Genomic DNA, 22800 nt, shown 5'->3' with positions numbered 1-22800 from the left:
CAATGAACGTGATACATCACATTAATAGAAGAAAGGATAAGAGCTATATGATCCTGTCAATAGATGCAGAGACAAAGCATTTGACAAAATACAGCATCTTTTGTTAATAAAAACCCTCAAGAAAGTCAGGATAGAAGGACGTTAAGAACATGCCTTAACATCATAAAAGCCATATATGGAAGGCCCACAGCTAATATCATCCTCAATGGGAAAAAAAAACTAAGAGCTTTTCCCCTGAGATCAGGAACATGACAAGGACATTCTCTCTCACCACGGTTGTTTAACATTATGTTGGAAGTCCTAGCTTCAGCAATCAGACAACAAAATGAAATAAAAGGCATCTAAACTGACAAAGAAGTCAAACTTTTACTCTTCACAGATGACATGATACTCTACATGGAAAACCCAAAGACTCCACCAAGAAACTGCTAGAACTGATCCATGAATTCAGCAAAGTCACAGGGTATAAAATCAATGTACAGAAATCAGTTGCACTTCCATACACTAATAATAAGGCAACAGAAAGAGATTATCAGGGAATTGATCCCATTTACACTTGCATCAAAAACCATGAAATACCTAGTATAAACCTAATCAAAGAGGTAAAAGGTCTATGCTGAAAACTTTAGAAAGCTTATAAAAGAAATTGAAGGAGACACCCATAAAAAATGGAAAAACAGTCCATGCTCATGGGTTGGAAGAACAAATATTGTTAAAATGTCAATACTAACAAAAGCAATCTACACATACAATGCACTCCCACTCAAAATAGCATGAGCATTCTTCACAGAGCTATAACGAACAATCCTAAAATTTGTATGGAACCAAAAAAGACCCCAAATAGCTAGAGTAATGTTGAAAAAGAAAACCAAAGTGGGAAGCATCACAATCCTGGACTTTAGCCTGTATTACAAAGCTGTAATCATCAAGACAGTATAGTATTGGCACAAAAACAGACACATAGACCAATGGAATAGAATAGAGAGCCCACAAATGGACCCAAAAATGTATGGCCAACTACTCTTTGACAAAGCAGTAAAGAGTATCAATGGAAAAAACGACAGTGTCTTTAGCAAATTGTGCTGGGAGAACTGGATAGCAACACGCAGAAGAATGAAACTGGACCACTCTCTTACATCATACACAAAAATAAATTCAAAATGGATGAAAGACCTAAATGTGAGACAGGAAACCATCAAAATCCTACAGAAGAAACAGGCAGCAACCTCTTTGACCTAGGCCGCAACAACTTCTTACTTGACATGTGTTCCAAAGGCAAGGGAAATAAAGGCAAAATGAACTATTGGGACCTCATCAAAATAAAAAGTTTCTGAACAGCAAAGGAAACAATTAACAAAACTGAAAGGCAACTGACAGAATGGGAGAAGATGTTTGCAAATGACATATCAGATAAAGGGTTAGTACCCAAAATCTATAAAGAACTTACCAATTTCAACACCCACAAAACAAATAATCCAGTGATAGGCAGAAGACATGAATGGACACTTTTCCAAAGAAGACATCCAGATGGCAGACATGAAAAGAAGCTCAACATTGGTGATCATCAGGGAAATACAAATCGAACCACATTGAGAAAGCATCTCACACCAGTCATAGTAGCTAAAATTAACAACTCAGGAAACAATAGATGTTGCCAAGGATGTGGAGAAAGGGGAACCGTTTTATGTTGTTGGTGGAAATGCAAACTGGTGCAGCCACTCTGGAAAACAGTGTGGAGGTTCCTCAAATAATTAAAAGTAGAATTACCCTACCCCCCAGCAGTAGCACTATTATAAATTTATCCAAAGGATACAGGAGTGCTGATTTGAAGGGGCATATGTACCCCAAATGTTTACAGCAGCACTATCAACAATAGCCAAAGTATGGAAAGAGCCCAATGTGGTTCAACTGATGAATGGATAAAGAAGATGTGGTATACTTGGTGAAGAAATAGAATGAAATATTGCCATTTGCAACAACATGGATGGAACTGGAGGGTGTTAGCTAAGTGAAATAAGTCAGTCAGAGAAAGACAGATATCAAATGATTTCATTTATATGTGGAATTTGAGAAACTTAACAGATGATCATAGGGGAAGGGTAGGAAAATTAACATAAAAACACAGAGATGCAAGCCATAAGAGACTCTTAAATACAGAGAACAAACTGAAGGTTGTTGGGGGTGGGGAAATGGGTAATGAGCATTAAGGAGGGCACTTGCTGGGATTAGCACTGGGTGTTATATGTAAGGGATGAATTGCTGGAATCTACTGAAGGAAAGACTACACTGTATGTTAGCTAACTTGAGAATAAATTAAATAAAATAAATAGAATTAAAATACAATTCAAAAAAGAAATAAATTGTACCTTAAATGCAACCTAAAAGCAAACTAACAATCAGCATAGTGAACGATAGTTGTAATTTACCCCTCATGGTCTCTTATGCAGATAAAGTATTATGTACCCCCAACTTTTGGTTGAGGGTACATAATACTTTCAAAAGCTTCTAGTACCTTTCAAAAGGTACATAATACTTTCAAAAGCTTCCGGTAAACAATCACTGCCTGTTCTTTACTGTGTAGGCTTCTAATCAGTATTTACACAACAAACATATTTACTAAAGGCAAAGGCAGGTAACAGTCCAATAACTTTCTCTACCTAAAAGAAACACATTTGCTCAAGTTGAACATTCTCTAAACTTGTTTTCTCTTTTCCATATTTCCATATCATAATAACACTTTTGTGTTACTGCCCTTTCTCGGGTTAACAACTACTCCCAATTGAGCATTATCCATGAATTTAATTAGCATGAAATATAGCTTTACATATTATTAATTGGGAGGTAAAAAAGAAGCAGCTGTGGCAGAACAACTATTTTTAAAGTGTTTAAACTTATCAACATCCTAGTTCATTAGTAACTTTAAAAGCAAACAGTAGAGAGCCAAAATATGAAAATCTTCTATCTCAGTTTTTTTTTTACGTAGTTCAAGTGCATATGAAGTATAAATGTGGCTCATACGAAAAATAATTCAAGAAAGTGGAAATAGTGATCTTAAAAATATATATTCAAATTTGAAAGGATTACTCTTCTTAATTTAGGGGGAAAATAATCAAGAAGGAAAGTCAGAATGTAATCAGAGGGTTAGGAAATTTTTTAGAAAAAAATCATAGATGATGCTTCATAACATAATTTGTCCCATTATAGAAAAAAAAAAATCCTTGACGTTCTTGAGAAAAATGGAAAAACAGAGTGGGAGGCAGAAAGAAGCCAAATCACATATTGTGGGCTCCATAAAACTAGGAATATGGGTCAAGTAGGTGTTCATATTGTCAGTCTTTTTTTAATGAAAGGAAATTGTATATGATGAGAACTTTTCATGGAAATTTTGGTATTTATTTTGTAAATAACCCCTCTTTTCCTTATCTATAATACAGTCTGTCTATTTCCACTCATAGCGCAACATTTTGTGTCTTCAGTATAAGAACATTTAAGAAAATTTTAAAAAAACAAAACAAAAAGCATGCAGGAAAACCTGGATAATTATTACAGGGATTTATTTTCCAAATGTAAAATGAAGAGTTTGGAGAACTCAGGCATCACTGAGAGTTAAAATACTTAGAGATAGCAGCTGTCATTGATGACTTCTGCCGTGATGCTAGCAAGCAACTATTTCACTATCAGAACCCAAATTCCTCAGTTAATTTACCAATCCCCTAAGTAGGTGAAACCATCCATGAGTGCCTTCCATCTGTTCCAACAGGTCCCTATGTTTGTTATTTCTTAGATGGGTGCACACCATCCAACTGTGACACAAACTCACAAATCAGCTGTCAGGTAGTTGTGAAGACAAAGGCATAGGAAAGTATTCTCAACTTTGAAAGCACTCTTACTCATAAAAATATCAGAATCAAACCTTTTATTACTAAATGCTATAGCTTATTACTGACCTGATATAAACTGCTTTAAATAGCAAGTTGTATGTTATGATTATCGCAATCCATTACTGATGATTATTTTGACCCAAAACATTCTGTATGATTTACTAAATTGCACTGAGCTCCACAAAATAAGGCATAGCTAGAAATGAAGAGAATATTTTTGTATCTACTTTGAAAATCTCAATTTTGCAAGATTATAATCACTCTCTTGTTTGTCAAGGACAAATGAATAATTTTGGTAAGAAAATAAGGAGATATATAATTGCAATAAAACATAGATTCACAGAGATGAAATTGTGACTCAGTTGAGATCAGTTTTAATGAGGGTGTCAAAGACCATTGATCCACATGCTGTCTATTGTGTCTTTGAAGATTCTTATACAATCTACCCATTATTAAAGTTCCAGTTAGATGTATCTCTGCTCTTTAACACTTTATTGATTATTCCTAGCAAAGTTAATTATTATCAATGATCACTTCTAATAATTGTCAATGTTACCGCCATAATTATTTGATTTCTGTGCAAAACTGGTTATTCTGCCCTGTATAGCTCTTTTCTTAAATGGACACAGATTTTTCTAATCATATTGTATATTCTGGTCATGAGAACGTTGTTGATTATGCTTACACTTAAATATGTTGACAGACAATCATGGGTTTTCCAGCTGGTTCACATACTTACCTTCTATTTGACCTTCCATTATTTATTCTGTCTTGGCTTTAGTCTTCTCAGATGAAACTACTACATTTAATATTATATACCACTAAGTTTGATGAAGATTGAGTTAGATAAAGAAAAACACCTATTACAGTGTTTTAAGCACAGCCACTCAATTAAAAATAGCTATTACTGCATGGTTGATATCAAGGAAAACGTAGCTTAAGACATTATTCAACAATTGTTCATGTGCATTGTATGGTACATTTCAGTATTTCCTGCTTGAGAACACTCACAAGAACGCTGTACAAAGACGATAGTTAATTTAAATAGCGCTAACAAACCTGATTTCCATTATCAGCATACGGGTACTGAGAGATACGTAGTTGCTCTGGAGAGTCCCACCATATAGGATGCCACACGCTCCCCAGTGGTGGAGGGGACCTGTCAGAGGTTCCTGCTTTTCCCATCCAGACATGGCTCTGATATAGGGTTCTGTTGCTAGAATTCCTCGGATACACTGTCTTCCTTCCATGGCAGAGGTCTATCCTGCTGTATTCTCCCAGCTGATAGTGTTGTTGCTGATCCTTCCTAAATGCATCACGTTGGACAGGAGAAGGTAAGCATGAAAGAAAGAAAACTGTTTCTTCACAGCATACCAATAGTGTCCATTGCTACTAGAAATAAGGGAGTAAAAAAAAAAGGGAGTTCTCTCTGAACTCTCACATGATTCTGACAGAGGTTTTGGGTCTTTATAATTAGAGCTTCTTTCTAGTGACCCTTCTTCCACAATTCCAGGGCTTACCTAAGCCCCACTCCTCTTACCCCCTGGCCAAACATGGTAGTGCTTCTCATGTCTAGGAATCCATAAGTGCCTCAGCAATTCCATGGGTCTCCATAACATTACCTATACCTTTTTAAAGTTAAATTTAAATATTAAATTCTCGGGGTGCCTGGGTGGCTCAGTTGGTTGGGCATCTGACTTGGGCTCAGGTCATGATCTTGCAGTTTGTGAGTTTGACCCCTGTGTCGGGCTCTGTGCTGACAGCTCAGAGCCTGAAGCCTGCTTCAGATTCTGTGTCTCATTCTCCCTCTGCCCCTCCCCAACCTTGTGCTCTGTCTCTCTCAAAAATAAATAAAATAAATGTTAAAAAAATTAAACATTAAGTTCTCCTCATCCAAGTTGAGTGTGTCTCCATATTCTCTCTCAATTAATTGTTTCAGGTCCTCTGCCTTGCCAGGATTCTGACAAATATCTAGCATGTCTTATTGGAGCTATTTCAATATTTTGGTGTTTTTTGTTTGTTTGTTTTTTTGCCAATTATCTTATCTTATATTGTGCCCAGGTAAAAATTCTATCTTCCATGAAGTCACGGGGTAATTTATTTAAATTACAACTCTGACTGAGCCATTCTTCGATTTAAAATCTTTATATGGCACAATGTCATCTAGAAGAAAAAGTACAAATAAACGCATTTCCTGTGCCCTTTCTTCTTACTATAGTAATGTGATGTGAATCAATGTGATGTTCGGAATGATATCCAGAAGATCCAATTCTCGAACCATATTATGGCTGAGAATTGACATAGCTCTGAGGTGTTAAGAGGGAGAGAACCAAAAAACTGTAAGTGTACATAGTTGTGCATTTCATCTGAATGCTGTTTCTGATCTCTTTTCTTATCAGAATGGAAAATAATTTGTTTCTCAAATCTAGAAAAAATACAACATATGACACAGCAGCTGCATTTGAGAGCACAATTTGATTCAATTTGGGTAGTCTATTATCAGTCTTCAGGATCAATCTGGTTTCTGCAGGGGCCAGATGGTAAATTTAATAGAAAAATGTTGGGGGCCACCATCTCTGTATCCTTTAGAATCTAGACGATGCACAGATATCCGCCATCTTACCCCGTAATATGATACTGCTTTTGATTTATTATCTTGCAGGTAATGACCGAAGCTTACATTTGGTATCACTTTTTCTGATAGTGCTTATCCTTCAAGCCATCAGACTCATTTGGGAATTTCAACAACTCAATACCCCACTGTCAACCCCCACTGTTTGCTGAATCATGTGAAGGAATACATTTATTACCTGGTATCTCCAGTCAAACAGGGTATCATAGTGATTCTTCAGATCTTGATGAATTCATGTTACTTTAAACCCTCTGAAAAATCATTCTCTGAAATGTGAGTCTTCTACTTTCCTCATGCAGTTATTCAAGTAAATGGCCATAAGTGCCTTTTAGAGGAGGTCTGCAGGAAGCATTAGCATATGATATTGCAGTGATGTTGCAGGTTCCTTCCTTCTGAAGTTCTGGCCTCCTTTTTCATAAAAGGCTTCTGGGTTTGAAAATGAGTTCAGGTCTGGAATATGGGCACAGAATTGTAACTTTTTAGAGAAAAACAACCAAAGGTCATCCATCTGATTGCTCCTAAAGTATAAGGTAGTGCTCTTTTGGATTGCCTAAATATTTTCCATCTATGATAACTGTGTTCTTTTTACTATCTCCATAAACATCTGTGAGTTAGACAGTTCTCTCCTATGCTAATCTAAACCTTTGCTATTCATAATAATTGCATTCACCTAGCTATAGGTGGTTGGGCACTTTTACTAAATCCATACAGTTTGGGGGTCTGGTTCTATAACTGTCTCTCATACAATCATTCCTGGTTTGCTGAAGACAGAAACTAATGAACATTTTAATGATACTGGTGACACTCTCACAAGCATGTTTGTTATGGCCTTGGCAAATGTTGAATCCTTCAGGCCTTCCTGTGGAATGTAATCATCTGGTGAGATTTACTGCCTTACATATTGCAACCACTCAAGCAGTTCCTCTTCCTCAAGGCTTTGAATTTTTTCTTCTACTGTCTGCAGTGGGAATTGGGCATTTTGCCTTCACTTAGCATGCTCTCTGCTCTTTCCAGCTTCCAGGAGCTATCCTTGTAGCCATTTCACACCATCTTCTGGGGTCCTTGCCAGGGTATTAAAATGTAGATCTTCAAAAATTTCTCCTGAATAAATTCCATTGTATTCAATCTTATATTCTGACCCCCGGATCAAGAATTCTCAGAATTAAATTCTATTTGTACTCCCCCAGCTACTGCTGGTATATGCTGATTAGGTCCTTTGAGATATCATCCTCTCGCTTTCTCATGAGGCTCAGCAAATTCCCAGCTGGGTTATGTCACAACTTAATATTAGTTTATGTCTAGTGTACAGCAGAGAAGGATGAGGCTGATCCCAAGGAGAAATGTACTTTCTCCTACATTTAAGTTATTATAGAGTGCTAACTCTTGGTACCAGCATCCATCTAAACGTACCCATCTCAATTATCAGGGTTCTGTCGTTTTCTAAATTTGCTTCTGACACTGGCATTGGGCATTGTCCTTGGTTGGGCATTAAGCTTCTCTAGAGTTTGAATGCTAGGGCAAGTCCTAGGCCTGGTTCATACCATTTTTTAAACCCTTGCTGTAGAAGATGTGACAGAGCCCTTTGTTGAAGCTTGGTTTTTTAATCTTTGTGAAGGAGAATCTACATCAGGTTTTCTATTAGTCATTTTGAACTATATATTTCTTAAACATTTTTGACTTGCTCTGGATATAGACTGTATGAGATTTTCCATATCTTTTAAATTATATATATATGTGTATATATATATATATATATATATATATATATATGTTGTATGGAATGTCTATGGTCATATTTAGATAATAATTTTGTGATTTTATTTTCTATTTTTTTTCTTTTATCAGTTACAGGAACTCAATGCTATCTTCAGAAAAGTGGAGTTTTAAAGTCATAAAACATCATATTGAATTGGTTGTAGACTATGGTACAATCATCAGGTACTCTTATTGATTCGCCCAGTTGGAAGGGAAAGGCAAGCTTCATTATATTCAGGATAAGAGTCTAATCATGAAGGTGCAATAAAAGAACAAAAGGTCATACTAATGTATAGGTAAGACAAGGCAGGTTGATAATAAAAGAGATGTTTCAGGATAATTGGTATAGTGACATAGCATTTTGGGGTAAAAATGGGGATTAGATTGGTGTGAAAATAATAAATAAGGAAATATTTCCAAATATTTATTTAGGACTTTCTATGTTCTGTGTACTCTTGGAGTTCCTTTGGATGGAATAGGGAATAAACATATGTATCTCCTCAGGTAGATTATATTTTTGTGTGTGGAGGTAAGGGAGCTAAGGGATGGGTGAGAGACAAATAAAATAACACGGCCTACCTGCAGAAAATATGTCGTTGAAACACTGATTTTATTTGTATTTATGTAGAATATCATTTTTCCCTATTCTTTTATTTTCAAACTTTCCAGTATACTATATGTAAGAGATTTGTCTTATAAGTGGCATATATTTAGTTTTTCGTCCATTTATACAATCTTTGTGTAAGTGCTCGTATATTTGGGTTAAATCTTCCATATCAATATTCATTTTCTATTTTACTCATGTTTCTTTTTCCCTTTTCACTTTTCTTGCTTTCTTTTTGACTGATCAGTTCCATTTTTCCACATATATATTTGCTATTCTTTAGTGGTTACTGAAAGGCAACAACAACCTTTTCCTATTATAGTCTACCTTGAACTGATACCTTTGCCAATTTTTGGATAATTCAAGAACTTTAAAACATGATATTCCATTTATCCCTTGCATACTTTTTGTGCTGTTATTGGCATGTACAATATTTTAATGTCACATATAGTTTAAATTCCACAATATATTTCTTAGACTTGTTTTAAAAATTCAATACTAATTCAGATTTCTCACATATTTACACTTTCTGGTGATTTACAATACAACCTCCATTATCAAATTCCTGTTTGGGAACATTATTCTTCTATATAATGGATTTTCTTTATTTTATGACAAGTTTGCATGGAAGTTAATTCTCTCAAATTTTGTGTTTTTTTGAAAGTGCTTTGATTTCATCATTGCATTTCAAGGGTACATTCATTGCATACATCAGCATTTAATTTTTGTCAGCATGCTAAAGATACGATTCCATTTTTTTTTTTTTTTTTGGTCTCCAGTCATTTCTTGATAAGCCATCTATCTGTCACTATTTTGAGGCTCAAGTGTCTGTTTCTAGCTGTTTTTTAAGATTTTTCTTTTTCTTCAATTATCAGATATTTTACTATAATGTACATTTGGTGTGCTTTTCCTTGTATTTATATTGCTTTGCATTTTTAAAATTTTTTAAAGCTTTATTTATTTTTGAGAGAGAGAGACAGACAGAGCATGAGTGGGGGAGGAACAGAAAGAGAGGGAGACACAGAATCCGAAGCAGGCTCCAGGCTCTGAGCTGTCAGCACAGAGCCTGACGCAGGGCTCAAATTCACAGACCATGAGATCATGACCTGAGCCAAAGTCAAATGCTCAACCGACTGAGCCACCCAGGCTCCCCAATATTGCTTTGTATTTAAATTGGTTGATATAGCATAACTGTAATCTGTGGTTTCATGTCTTTTTTATGTGATTTTGGAAAATTTTGTGACAATATTACATCATCACTGTTTCTTTCTGTCTTTCCCTTTTATTGTAAGACATCACTTATATATACGTGTAAATGTCTATCCCCTCAGTCTCTTATCTTCTTGTAGGTATTTTTCTTCCTATTTCTCTATGTACTTCAATTTTGATATTTTCTACTGTTATTCTGGGTTTTCTACCCTATTAAACTTATCTAGCAGATCCTCAATTTCCTTTCTTATATTACTCCCCCCTATAATCTTCATTAACTCTATTTTACATATTAAATTGACTTCATGTTTTCATTTATTAATTATATTATTGTTGGTTACTTTATTATTATTTTTATTTTTTAATTTAAAAATATAGGGGCGCCTGGGTGGCTCAGTCGGTTAAACGGCCGACTTCGGCTCAGGTCATGATCTCGCGGTCCGTGAGTTCGAGCCCCGCGTCAGGCTCTGTGCTGATAGCTCAGAGCCTGGCGCCTGTTTCAGATTCTGTGTCTCCCTCTCTCTGACCCTCCCCTGTTCATGCTCTGTCTCTCCCTGTCTCAAAAATAAATAAAACGTTAAAAAAATTTAAAAAAATATTTTAATGTTTATTTATTTTTGAAAGAGAGAGAGAGAGAGAGAGAGAGAGAGAGAGAGAACAAGTGGGTAAGGGGCAGAGGGAGAAGGAGACACAGAATCCAAAGCAGGGTCCAGGCTCTGAGCTTTCAGCACAGAGCCCAATATGCGGTTCGAACCCACCAACCATGAGATTATGACCTAGGCTGAAGTCGGAGGCTTAACCTACTGATCCACCCAGGCACCCCTATTGTTGGTTATTTTAAAATCTTAATCAAATAACTCGAATATCCTGATTGTATGTGAGTATGCTATTAGTGTACATTTTTCCTCTATTCTTTAAGTCATCTGAATATTTTTCTTGGCATACTTAATAATATATTACTAAATATCATCTATTTTGTTGAAAAATTTTTGAGATATAAATATTACCTTCCTAGGGGCACCTGCGAGGCTCAGTCGGTTAAGTGTCTGACTTTGGCTCAGGTCATGATCTTGTGGTTCAGGAGTTTGAGCCTCATGTTGGGCTCTGTGCTGACAGCTCAGAGCCTGAAGCCTGCTTTGGATTCTGTGTCTCCCTTTCTCCCTGCCCCCTCGCCGCTCGCACTCTCACGGGCTCTCTCTCTCAAAAATAAACATTAGAAAAAAAAAAGAGAGATGAGCCCTACAATTGTTGCAGCTTACTGCCTGAGAGAGAATTCCCAGGCTACAGCAACAGAAGGGGAAAGAACCACCAGAAACAATTTGTAGCCTTCTATGATCAGAAATATACTAGAAAAGGATTTCTAAGTATTGTAGTTCTCAGTAGCTAAGTTGACACGTTAAAAAGCCATCACACAATACAATTGCAGTTACATAATATTGCCAAAAATGCAAACAGATCTACAGTGACAGAAAGTAGATCAGTAGTTGCCTGGGGATTATGATATGAGATGCTGGAATGCAGGATTTAGTGACAAAAAATGGTCACGAGGAATTTTTTGGGAGTGATGGATATGTTCATTAATTTGACTGAGCTAATAGTTTCACAGGTGGAAGCATATACCAAAACTTAAATTGTACACTTTTTAAAAAAATTTTTTTTTCAACGTTTATTTATTTTTGGGACAGAGAGAGACAGAGCATGAACGGGGGAGGGGCAGAGAGAGAGGGAGACACAGAATCGGAAACCAGGCTCCAGGCTCTGAGCCATCAGCCCAGAGCCCGACGCGGGGCTCGAACTCACGGACCGCGAGATCGTGACCTGGCTGAAGTCGGACGCTTAACCGACTGCGCCACCCAGGCGCCCCTTAAATTGTACACTTTAAGGGTAGTTTATTTTATTTAAATTATGCTTTAACAAAGCTGTGAAAATATATAGATTTCCAGCTGGTAAATCTCTAGATTGTTGGCAAAGAAAGGAAGAAACAGACCAACTGAAAGCTTTTTTGCAATAGTTTAGATAATAAAGAATGGTTTTGACAAAGCTTCAAGCTATGAAAATGTTAACAAAGCTAGATGGGGAATCTACTCTGGAAATTGGGAACAGTCATGAGAAGTTTTAGATACCTATATCTAAATGTAGATATCTGTATACTATGCAACATATATTTATCTAGAACCTATTTTATGCCAGCCTAGACTAAGACACTAGTAACATGAAGTCTGACATAACTTTCTGGGTACTTTTGCAAGCTGGTAGTGGTATAATGGGTTTTTATCATAATCACAGATGAAACAAGTCAGGGAGCATGGCTTCTGACCCTGACATAAGCCAAATGTGAATAGAAGAAACTACTTAGAAGAATCCTAAGGGAGACTCTATTTCCCAGAACTTGCTAGAATCCAGTTAAGAGGCATTTATTTTTTTTCTGGAGGGGAGTGGATAATGTGAAGGATGTAGGAATTTTATTGATCACAAAGAGGAGTTCAAAAGGACACAACAAAATGCTTTAACAGAAAGAAGTGGATTTTACCGTAGAGAAATACAGACTATAAGGAATGAAGAGACAGAGACAGAAGATATATGAAGGACTTGGGGAAAAAAAATAAACCTTATTTATTTTCTACAATGACAAGAGGATTTAAAATAGGTTAAGTAACATTAAGTAAGAGTAATATTATTTTTCTGTAACACATGTACTGCAGTGTATGCAAAGTCACATTCAGGTCCGTGGTACATTTTCAAATCAAAGAAAGAAAACAGCAAATAATATATGTAAGACCCTCTTCTCTAAATTTTAAATAAGTATGAGCAGAAACTATATGCAAAATACAAAGAATAATCTATATCATCAATCTATTTTCCATGCCCTTGATTTGATAGCTTCTGACAATAATCCTGAATTAAGTGGTGAGTTTTCAATATATGTGTTCAATTACCTTTATCTATATTTAGCTCTAGCCTATGATATCATTCACTTTAAAGAGTCTCTGCCTGCAGAATATTTGCCAGTATATCATGGATTTTCATATTTAGTTTTTATACTTTTTTTTACTGGATGTAATAAATTAGTTGTATTGTTTTATTTACACATGAGTGCATTGCAATTCAAAGACCTTGGCGGCATTTTAGAATTACAATGAAATCATCACGGGGATCAGATATTCATTGCCTTTTTTTCCAAACTGTCACTAAGCCATGCCAAGTAAAGAGGAGCACACACATAAATACATATATTGAATATAAACCTATTTCATATTCACGATGTGGGGATGTGGGGAAAATGGTGAACTAGCAATGGAGGCTAAGGGCTTAGGAAGAAATAAAAATAAATAAACATTTTTTTTGTTGTTTTTCAAAAGGTCTTAAAGTTCAAGTTACAAATCTTACTATTTGGTATGTAACTTGTAATTTTACCATACGAATAAAATAAGTGCTTCCTTTCAAAAATAAAGATAATGATAGTCAAACTTCTGCAATTCACTTTGCAAATACAGACAGACAGTGGGGATTTAGAAAATATATTTTATGATTCCTAAAAGAAACTGAGTGACAGGACACTGTAAGATTTTCTTTTTTCAGAGATATTTAAACAAACTACTCAGGCAATACTGAAGTGTGGTAATATTTTTTTATAATTATTACATTTTAAAATGCAAAAATAAGAACGTTTATAGTTTTGCTAAAATCGTCAGGATAATTAAATTTGCCTTTATAGACTGAAGAGAGAAAAAAAATGGCACTTCAAAATAATGATGGTATACACTCCAGAAAAATTCTTCCATTCCAGAAAAATTACAAATTTCTTAAAGAGTCTAGATAGAACATGTACAGAGTTTTTGGTTCTATCTGCGCACAACTAATTGCTTAATAGAACTGAGATCTGTCTAGGACTTTGCAATGTCCATATGCACTCAGAAATGTCAGCTCAACTTCATTCTTCCAATTAATTTATAAATGTAACTGCCCTAATTATCAGCACTACCTGATGTATACCATTATCAAACTTGTATTCATATTCCTATCCCATTTTTGAGCTCTGGACTCCTTTCCAGGAATTAGAAAAATATGTGACTTCATTCTGTGCATGAGAATCCAGATATCATATTAAATCTTTTATAAGATAGTAAAGAAATAATGATCAAGTTTGTCAATGTTTGTCAATTGAATTAAACCAATGAATGTAATTGCCAGTACCCCATAATAGCCATTGTTTAAAAGACTATGGGAAACTTAATTATGAGGAAACACTTACTTGCTGAAGGAACTTACAACTAATATAAAGCTTTGGTCATGCCTGTAAAGGCTAAATACATAACATTATGTAAATCATACCTGGACTGATTAGAATGAAGCAAATTATCTTTGCAGATTATCTTAGTATGGATTTTAAAAATGAAGCTGTATCATCTGTCAGTAAGTAAGTAAGAGTGAAATAACAGAATCTTGGAAATAAGCACTACTTTGCAGCAAATGTGTTTTTTAAAAAAAAAATCTTATGAATAGAAGTCACCGTGATGATTGGGTAAAAAAAATCGGTGGCTTTGAAATATTGTCATTGCTGGACAAGATTCCACTACTTTATAAATGTCACACTGCAGTAAATCATTCCCCTTCATTCATACTATTTCAGATAATTAGATAATAGCCAACCCCAAGAATGGACACATATTTAGACTGCACTGTGCCCATCTCTTTCCAATTGCTAGGAAAGATTGATGAGTAAAAAAATGTGAAAGCGCCCTTAAATGTTTTGCTTTACCTGGGGATATCCTCACCATTCACTATTCGACAATAACTCTTTAATGTGTGAAATATGTATTGTAAATTGTGATTAGATAAGCATGTTATAACCAGATTTAGGATTTTCTAGTATCAGGTATAATTTATTTTTATTAAAAAATTTTTTTTTACATTTATTCATTTTTGAGAGACAGAGAGACCAGAGCACAAGTGGGGGAGGGGCAGAGAGAGAGGGAGACAGAATCTGAAGCAGGCTCTAGGCTCTCAGCTACCAGCACAGAGCCCGATGTAGGGCTCCAACTCACAAACCGTGAGATCTTGACCTGAGCTGAAGTCGGACGCTCAACCGACTGAGCCACCCAGATGCCCCTAATATCAGCTATAATTTAAATACCTATAAAAGTAAATTAACAAAGCTTGAGAAATTCCATGGTATTTATGTCTTACATTTGCCTTTGGCTTTTTCTTAAGCTTCCTACATTTTATTATTTCTGTTAGACAATCAGTTTATCACTACTGGAAATAAAATGGAAAAGTATATAGGCATTAACAATTTTAATTATATTGGTTGTAAATGATGGATCAGGGAACTCTGAAGGAAGATGTGACAACCAGGTCATGTGCTTGCGTAGGGATAGGCAACTTTTTAAACTAAGCTAAAACAAGGTATCCAGTCTCATTCAGACATTTGAATCCATTCAAGAAGAATCTCAAGCACAGAGAGCTGAAACTGTACATGCATTGTTTAAATATAATTACTAATAACTATTCATGATATCTTAATTGAAAAAGACAAAGACATGGTGAAAAAACTTTTTCATCAAATGCTTGACCCTTGGAATTTTGAACCTTTCGTTTCCTCCATTGCAAAGACAAAATATTCCCTTGAGTCCTGGATGTATATGCTAATGCAAAATGTATATAAATCTGGACAAGGTGAGAAACAGAAAAACGTGGTCATTCATGGTAATTAAATTTATGCTATGAGAATCTCTGAGAATAAAGTATACTTACTGTGACCTGGCAGAGTCATTCATGGACTAATCAAACTTGAGTGGAATGACATTGTGCCAGAACTGAGCTGAAGTTTAAGAGGAATAACATGCTTCTCTAATCTCCAGTCTATCTTCTATACTAAAAAATGCTTTGTCCCCAGAGTTTTGCATGCTATTGGCTATATTTTAAAATATTTTAAAAGAAACATGTCAAAAAATAATTGCTAGTTTGCAAGCAGAACTTGGAGGTAGTGTAGCAAGCTCCTGTCCCTAAATTTGGAATTTTTAGAGTTAACATGTTGAACATCTTTTCATCTTCTTTATTAAAACTAAAATTACTAAAAGCCATCTCCTAATGCATATTAGTACTTAAATAATTTCTCAATTATATTTTTAACTATTGTAACTAAAACAAGGACATGTGACTTATTTAAAAACAAATTAGCGGCGAGACTATCAGATTGCTCTTTGTTCAAAACTCTAGAGTGTAATGTGGTTCCTAGGAAGTCCATTCAGCTGGACAAAAATTTCATTGAAAAAACTTAGGATATATCCTTTTTTTTTTTTAGACACACACACAGAAAGAGAGAGAGAGAGAGAGAGAGAGAGAGAGAGAGAGAGAGAGAGAGAGAAACAGGGGAGAGGCAGAGGGAGAGAGAGAATCTCAAGCAGGCTCCCTGCCCAGAGCATAGAGCCCAATATGGGGCTCAATCTCATGATTCTGGGATCATAACCTGAGTCACTGAATTGAAATCTAGAGTTGGTCCCAGACTCCCCAGAGTATGTCCATATTAATACAGAAATTATATAAGTAGTAAAGAGGCAACAATAAACCATTTCCAACTACATGTATTTTTTTAATATAATTTATTGGCAAGTTAGCTAACATACAGTGTATACAGTGTGCTCTTGTTTTCCAGGGGTAGATTCCTATGATTTATTGCTTATATACAACACCCAGTGTGCCTCCCAACAAATGTCCTCCTCAATGCCCATCACACATTTTCCCCTCTCCCCTGCCATCAACCCTCAATTTGTTCTCTGTATTTAAGAGTCTTTTATGGTTTGCCTTCCTCTCTGTTTGAAACTATTTTTTCTCCTTCCCTTCTCCCATGGTCTTCTGTCAAGTTTCTCAAATTACATATATGAGTGAAATCATATGATATTTGTCTTTCTGTGACTAACTTATTTCACTTAGCATAATACCCTCCAGTTCCATCCATGTTGTTGTAAATGGTAAGATTTCATTCTTTCTCATCACCAATTAGTATTCAATTATATATATAATTGAATATATTCAATATATTTGAATATATTCAAATATATATAAAGTATTCAATTATATATATAAAAAGATGTGATATATATATATATATATATATCACATCTTCTTTTTTAACTTTTTATTATTAAATATAATTTATTGTCAAGTTGGTTGCCATACAACACCCAGTGCTCATCCAAACAGATCCCTCCTCAATGCCCATCACTCACTTTCCCCTCTGCCCCACCTCCCATCAACCCTCAGTTTCTTCTCAGTATTTAAGAGTCTTTATGGTTTGCCTCCTTCCCTCTCTGTAACATTTTCTCCCCTTCCCCTCTCCCATGGTCTTCTGGTAAGTTTTTCAGGATCCACATACGAGTGAAAACGTATGGTATCTGTCTTTCTCTGCCTGACTTATTTTGCTTAACATAAACCACATCTTTATCCATTCATCAGTTAATGGACATTTGGGTTGTTTCCATAATTTGGCTGTTGGTGAAAGTGCTGCTTTAAATATTGGGGTACATGTGCCCCTTTGAAACAGCACTCCTGTATCCTCTGGATAAATTGCTACTAGTGCTATTGCTGGGTTGTAGGGTAGTTCTATTTTTAATTTTTTTTTTTTCAGAACTGCCACACTGTTTTCCGGAGGGAGCTGCACCAGTTTACATTTCCACCAACAGTGTAAGACAGTTCCCATTTCTCCACATCCTTGCCAACATCTGTTGTTGCCTGAGTTGTTAAGTTTAGCCACTCTGACTGGTGTGAGGTGGTATCTCACTGTGGTTTTGATGTGTATTTCCCTGATGATGAGTGACGTTGAGCATCTTTTTCATGTGTCTGTTGGCCATCTGGATGTCTTCTTTGGAAAAGTGTCTATTCATGTCATCTGCCCATCACTGGATTATTTGTTTTTTGGGTGTTGATTTTGATGAGTTCTTTAGAGATTTGGGGTGCTAACCTTTTATTTGACATGTCATTTGCAAATATCTTTTCCAATTCCATCAGTTGCCTTCTAGTTTTGTTGATTGTTTCCTTTGCTGTGCAGAAACTTTTTATCCTGATGAGGTCCCAATACTTCATTTTTGCTTTTATTTCCCTTGCCGTTTGAGACATGTTGAGTAAGAAGTTCCTGTAGCTGAGGTCAAAAAGGTTGTTGCCTGTTTTCTCCTGTAGGGTTTTGATGGTTTCCTGTCTTAACATTTAGGTCTTGCATCCATTTGTGTATGGTGTAAGAAAGTGGCCCAGCTTCATTCTCCTTCATGTTGCTGTCCAGTTATCCCAGCACCATTTGTTAAAGAGACTGTCATTTTTCCATTGGATACTCTTTCCTGCTTTGTCAAAGATTAGTTGGCCATAAATTTGTGGGTCCAATTCTGGGTTCTCTATTCTATTCTATTGGTCTATATGTCTGTTTTTGTGCCAATACCATACTGTCTTGATGATTACAACTTTGTAATATAGGCTAAAGATCAGGATTGTGATGCCTTCTGCTTTGGTTTTCTTTTTCAACATTACTTTGACTATTCAGGGTCTTTTGTGGTTCCATACAAATTTGCTCTGAGAAGAATGTCGGTGCAATTTTGCTTGGGATTGCATTGAATGTGTAGATTGTTTTGGGTAGTGTTGACATTTTAACAATATTTGTTCATACAATCCACGAGTATGGAATGTTTTTCCATTTTTTTGTGTCTTTAATTTCTTTCGTAAGTTTTGTATAGTTTTCAGCATACAGGTCTTTTACATCTTTGGTTAGGTTTATTCCTAGGTAGTTTATGGTTCTTGGTACAATTGTAAAGGGGAACAATTTCTTGATTTCTCTTTCTGTTGCTTCATTGTTGGTGTATAGAAATGCAACCTATTTATATACACTGGTTTTATATCCTGCTACTTTCCTGAATTCATGAATCAGCTCTAGCAGCTTTTTGGTGGAGGTTTTTGGGTTTTCCATGTAGAGTAGCATGTCATCTGTGAAAAGTGAAAGTTTGACTTCTTCTTTTCCAGTTTGGATGCATTTTATTTCATTTTATTTTCTGATTGCTGAGGCTAGGACTTCCAACACTATGTTAAACAACAGTAGTAAGAGTGGACATCCTGCTGTGTTCCTTCTCAGGGGGAAAGCCCTCAGTTTTTACCAATGAGGAAGATATTAGCAATGGGCTTTTCATTTATGGCTCTTATGATGTTAAGGTATGTTCCTTTATCCTGACTTTCCTGAGAGTTTTTAAGAGAGGATGCTGTATTTTGTTGAATGCTTTTTCTGCATGTATTGACGAGATCATATGGTTCTTATACTTTCTTCTATTAATGTGATGTATCACCTTGATTGCTTCGTGAATACTGAACCAGGCCTATGGTGCAGGAATGAAACCCACTGGATCATGGTGAAAAATTCTTTAAATATACTGCTGAATTCAATTTGCTATATCTTGTTGATCAGCTAGCATCCATGTTCATCAGGGATATTGACCTATAGTTCTCCCTTTTAATGGAATCTCTGTCTGTTTGGGGATCAAGGTCTTGCTGGCTTCATAGAATGAGTCTGGAAGCTTTCCTTCCATTTCTGGTTTTTGGAATAGCTTGAGAAGGATAAGTATTAACTCTGCTTTAAATGTCTGGTAGAATTCCCCTGGGAGGCCATCTGTCCCAGGACTCTTATTTATTGGGGGATTTTTGATAACTGATTCAATTTCTTTGCTGGTTATGGGTCTATTCAAATTTTCTATTTCTTCCCATTTGAGTTTTTGTGGTGTGTGTGTGTGTGTGTGTGTGTGTAGGAAATTGTCCATTTCTTCCAGGTTGTCCAGTTTGTTGGCATATAATTTTTCATAGTATTCTCTAATAATTGTATTTCTGTCGTATTGATCATGATTTCTTCTCTTTAATTTGTGATTTTATCTATTTGGGTTCTCTCTCATCTCTTTTTGAGAAGTCTAAGTGTTTATCAACTTTGTTTATTCTTTCAAAAAAGCAGCTTTTAGATTCATTGATCTGTTATATTGATTTTTGGATTCTATATTGCTTATTTCTGCTCTAATCTTTATTACTTCTCTTCTTTTGCTGGTTTTGGGGTTTCTTTGTTGTTCTGCTTCTAGTTCCTTTAGGTGTGTGGTTAGGTTTTGTATTTGGAGTTTTCTTTGTTTCTTGAGATAGGCCTGGATTGCAATGTATTTTCCTCTTAGGACTGCCTTTACTGCATCCCAAATGTTTGGACTGTCATGTTTTCCTTTTCATTTGCTTCCATATATTTTTTAATTTCTTCCTTAATTGCCTGGTTGACCCATTCATTCTTTAGTAAGATGTTCTTTAACCTCCATGCATTTGGAGGCTTTCCAACTTAGTTTCTTGTGGTTGATTTCAAGTTTCATAGCGTTGTGTTCTGAAAATATGCATGGTATGATCTCAGTTCTTTCATATTTATTGAAGGCTGTTTCATGATTCAGTATGTGATCTATCTTGGAGAATGTTCCATGTGCACTCAAGGAAAATGTGTATTCTGCTGCTTTTGGATGAAAAGTTCTGAACATATCTGTCAAATCCATCTGGTCCAGTGTAATATTCAAGTCTATTGTTTCTTTATTGATTTTCTGCCTAGTTGATCTTTCCATTGTTGTAAGTGGAGTATTAAAGTCCCCTGCAATTACCATATTCTTATCAATAAGACTGCTTATGTTTGTGACTAATTGATTTATATATTTGGGTTTTTCAAGTTGGGGGAAGAAACATTTATGATTCTTAGCTCTTCTTGATGGATAGACCCTGTAATTATGATATAATGTCCTTTTTCATCTCTTGTTACAACCTTTAGTTTAAAATCTAGGTTTTTTTTTTGATATAAGTATGGCTGCTCCAGCTTTCTTTTGACTTCCAGTAGCATGATCGATGGTTCTCCACCCCCTCACTTTCAATCTGTAGGTATCCTCATGTCCAAGATGAGTCTCTTGAAGACACATATAGATGGATCCTGGTATTTTATCCATTCTGATACCCTTTGTCTTTTGATTGGGGCATTTAGTCCATTTACATTCAGAGTTATTATTGAAAGATATGGGTTTAGTGTCATTGCGTTATCTGTGGGTTTCATGCTTGTGGAGTGTCTCTGGTCCTTCATAGTCTTTGCAGCATTCCACTCACAGAGTCCCCCTTAGGATCTCCTTCAGGGCTGGTTTAGTGGTTATTAACTCCTTCAGTTTTTGTCTGGGAAAGCTTTTATCTCTCGTTTTATTCTGAATGACAGCTTTTCTGGGTAAAGTATTCTTGGCTGCATATTTTTCTTATTCAGGACATTGAATATTTCTTGCCATTACTTTTGGCCTGCCAAGTTTCAGTGGACAGGTCTGCTACTATCCTATGTTTCCTTGTAGGTTAAGGCCCGTTTGTCTCTATCTGATTTCAGAATTATCTCTTTATCTTTGTATTTTGCCAGTTTCACCATGACATGCTGGGGAGAAGACCTATTCTTAGTGAATCTGAAGGGAGTTCTCTGTGCCTCCTGGATCTGGATATTCTCTTCCTTCCCCAGATAAGGGAAGTTCTCAACTATAGTTTGTACAGGTAAACTGTTGCCCCTTTCTCTCTCTCTTCTTCTGGAACGCCTGTGATATGCATATTATTATCTTTCAGTGAATCACTTCATTCTCTAATTCTCCTCTTGTGGTCTAGTATTATCTCTCTTTTTCTAGGCTTCATCATTTTCCATAATTTTATCTTCTATTTCACGTATTCTCCCCCTGCTTCCCCCCATCCTCACTGTCACTGCATCTAGTTTATTTTGTACCTCATTTATAGCATTTCTTAATTCGTGTTGACTATTTCTTAGTTCCTTGATCTCTGCAGCAATAGATTCTCTGCTGTCTTCTATGCTTTTCTCAAGCCCAGCTATTTATCTTATGACTATTACTCTAAATTCTTGATCAGATATATTATTTATATATGTTTTGAGCACTTCTCTAGGTGTCATTTCTTCCTGGAATTTCTTTTCAGGAGAATTTTTCCATTGACATGGGCAGGGAAAAAGAAAAGAAGAAAAAAAAATTGACCAGGCAGAGAATCAGAGAAACTATATAGTTCCATACAGAGAGAGAGGGGAAAATAAAGGAGAAGGAGATACAGATAATATATAATATTAATATAATATAATTAATATATATGGCATATAATATTAATTATTAATATATAATATATGTAAAATAAGAATTGACCAAGAATCAGATCAGAAAATTTAAACCCTCTGTACAGATATCTGATGATGCCTTGGAACCAATGGCTAAACTGGTCTGCAGGAGGGGCTATCTGGTTTGATAAGTGTCAGTCTTGCTCTAGTAGATACAGTTACCAGCAAAGAGGGGTGTGGTTTTGTGTACACAGGTCTGCCTCCACTGTGGGCCTGCTGTCTGTTCCCTGAAGTCCCGCCTTGCCTTGTTGATGATGGAAGAAAAATGGCAACACTACAGTCTCTCCTCCCTGGACCACGTGTCCCAGACCACTCTGTTCAGGCTGTCCTCCCAGTGCCACGTGGACATGAGCAGGCTGGTTTGTCCCACTCCATTGTCTCCCATGCCTCCTAGGCCTTCGGTTGGGATTGAAACCCCAATGTCTTAAAGGATCCCACTCTGTGTGACCTAGTTCCAGAGTGGTACAAAGGTCCCAGGCAGCTGACAAAGGGCCTCTGGATGTCAGGTGCCTCAGGGTCTTTTGTCCTCAGAGAGGCTAAGTAGTTT

Source organism: Lynx rufus, unplaced genomic scaffold (genome assembly GCF_022079265.1).
Source record: "Lynx rufus isolate CCGP_SWC_20201006 ecotype Redwood Valley unplaced genomic scaffold, mLynRuf1.p SCAF_15, whole genome shotgun sequence".
NCBI classification, from domain to species: domain Eukaryota; kingdom Metazoa; phylum Chordata; class Mammalia; order Carnivora; family Felidae; genus Lynx; species Lynx rufus.
This window is presented reverse-complemented; position numbering follows the sequence as displayed.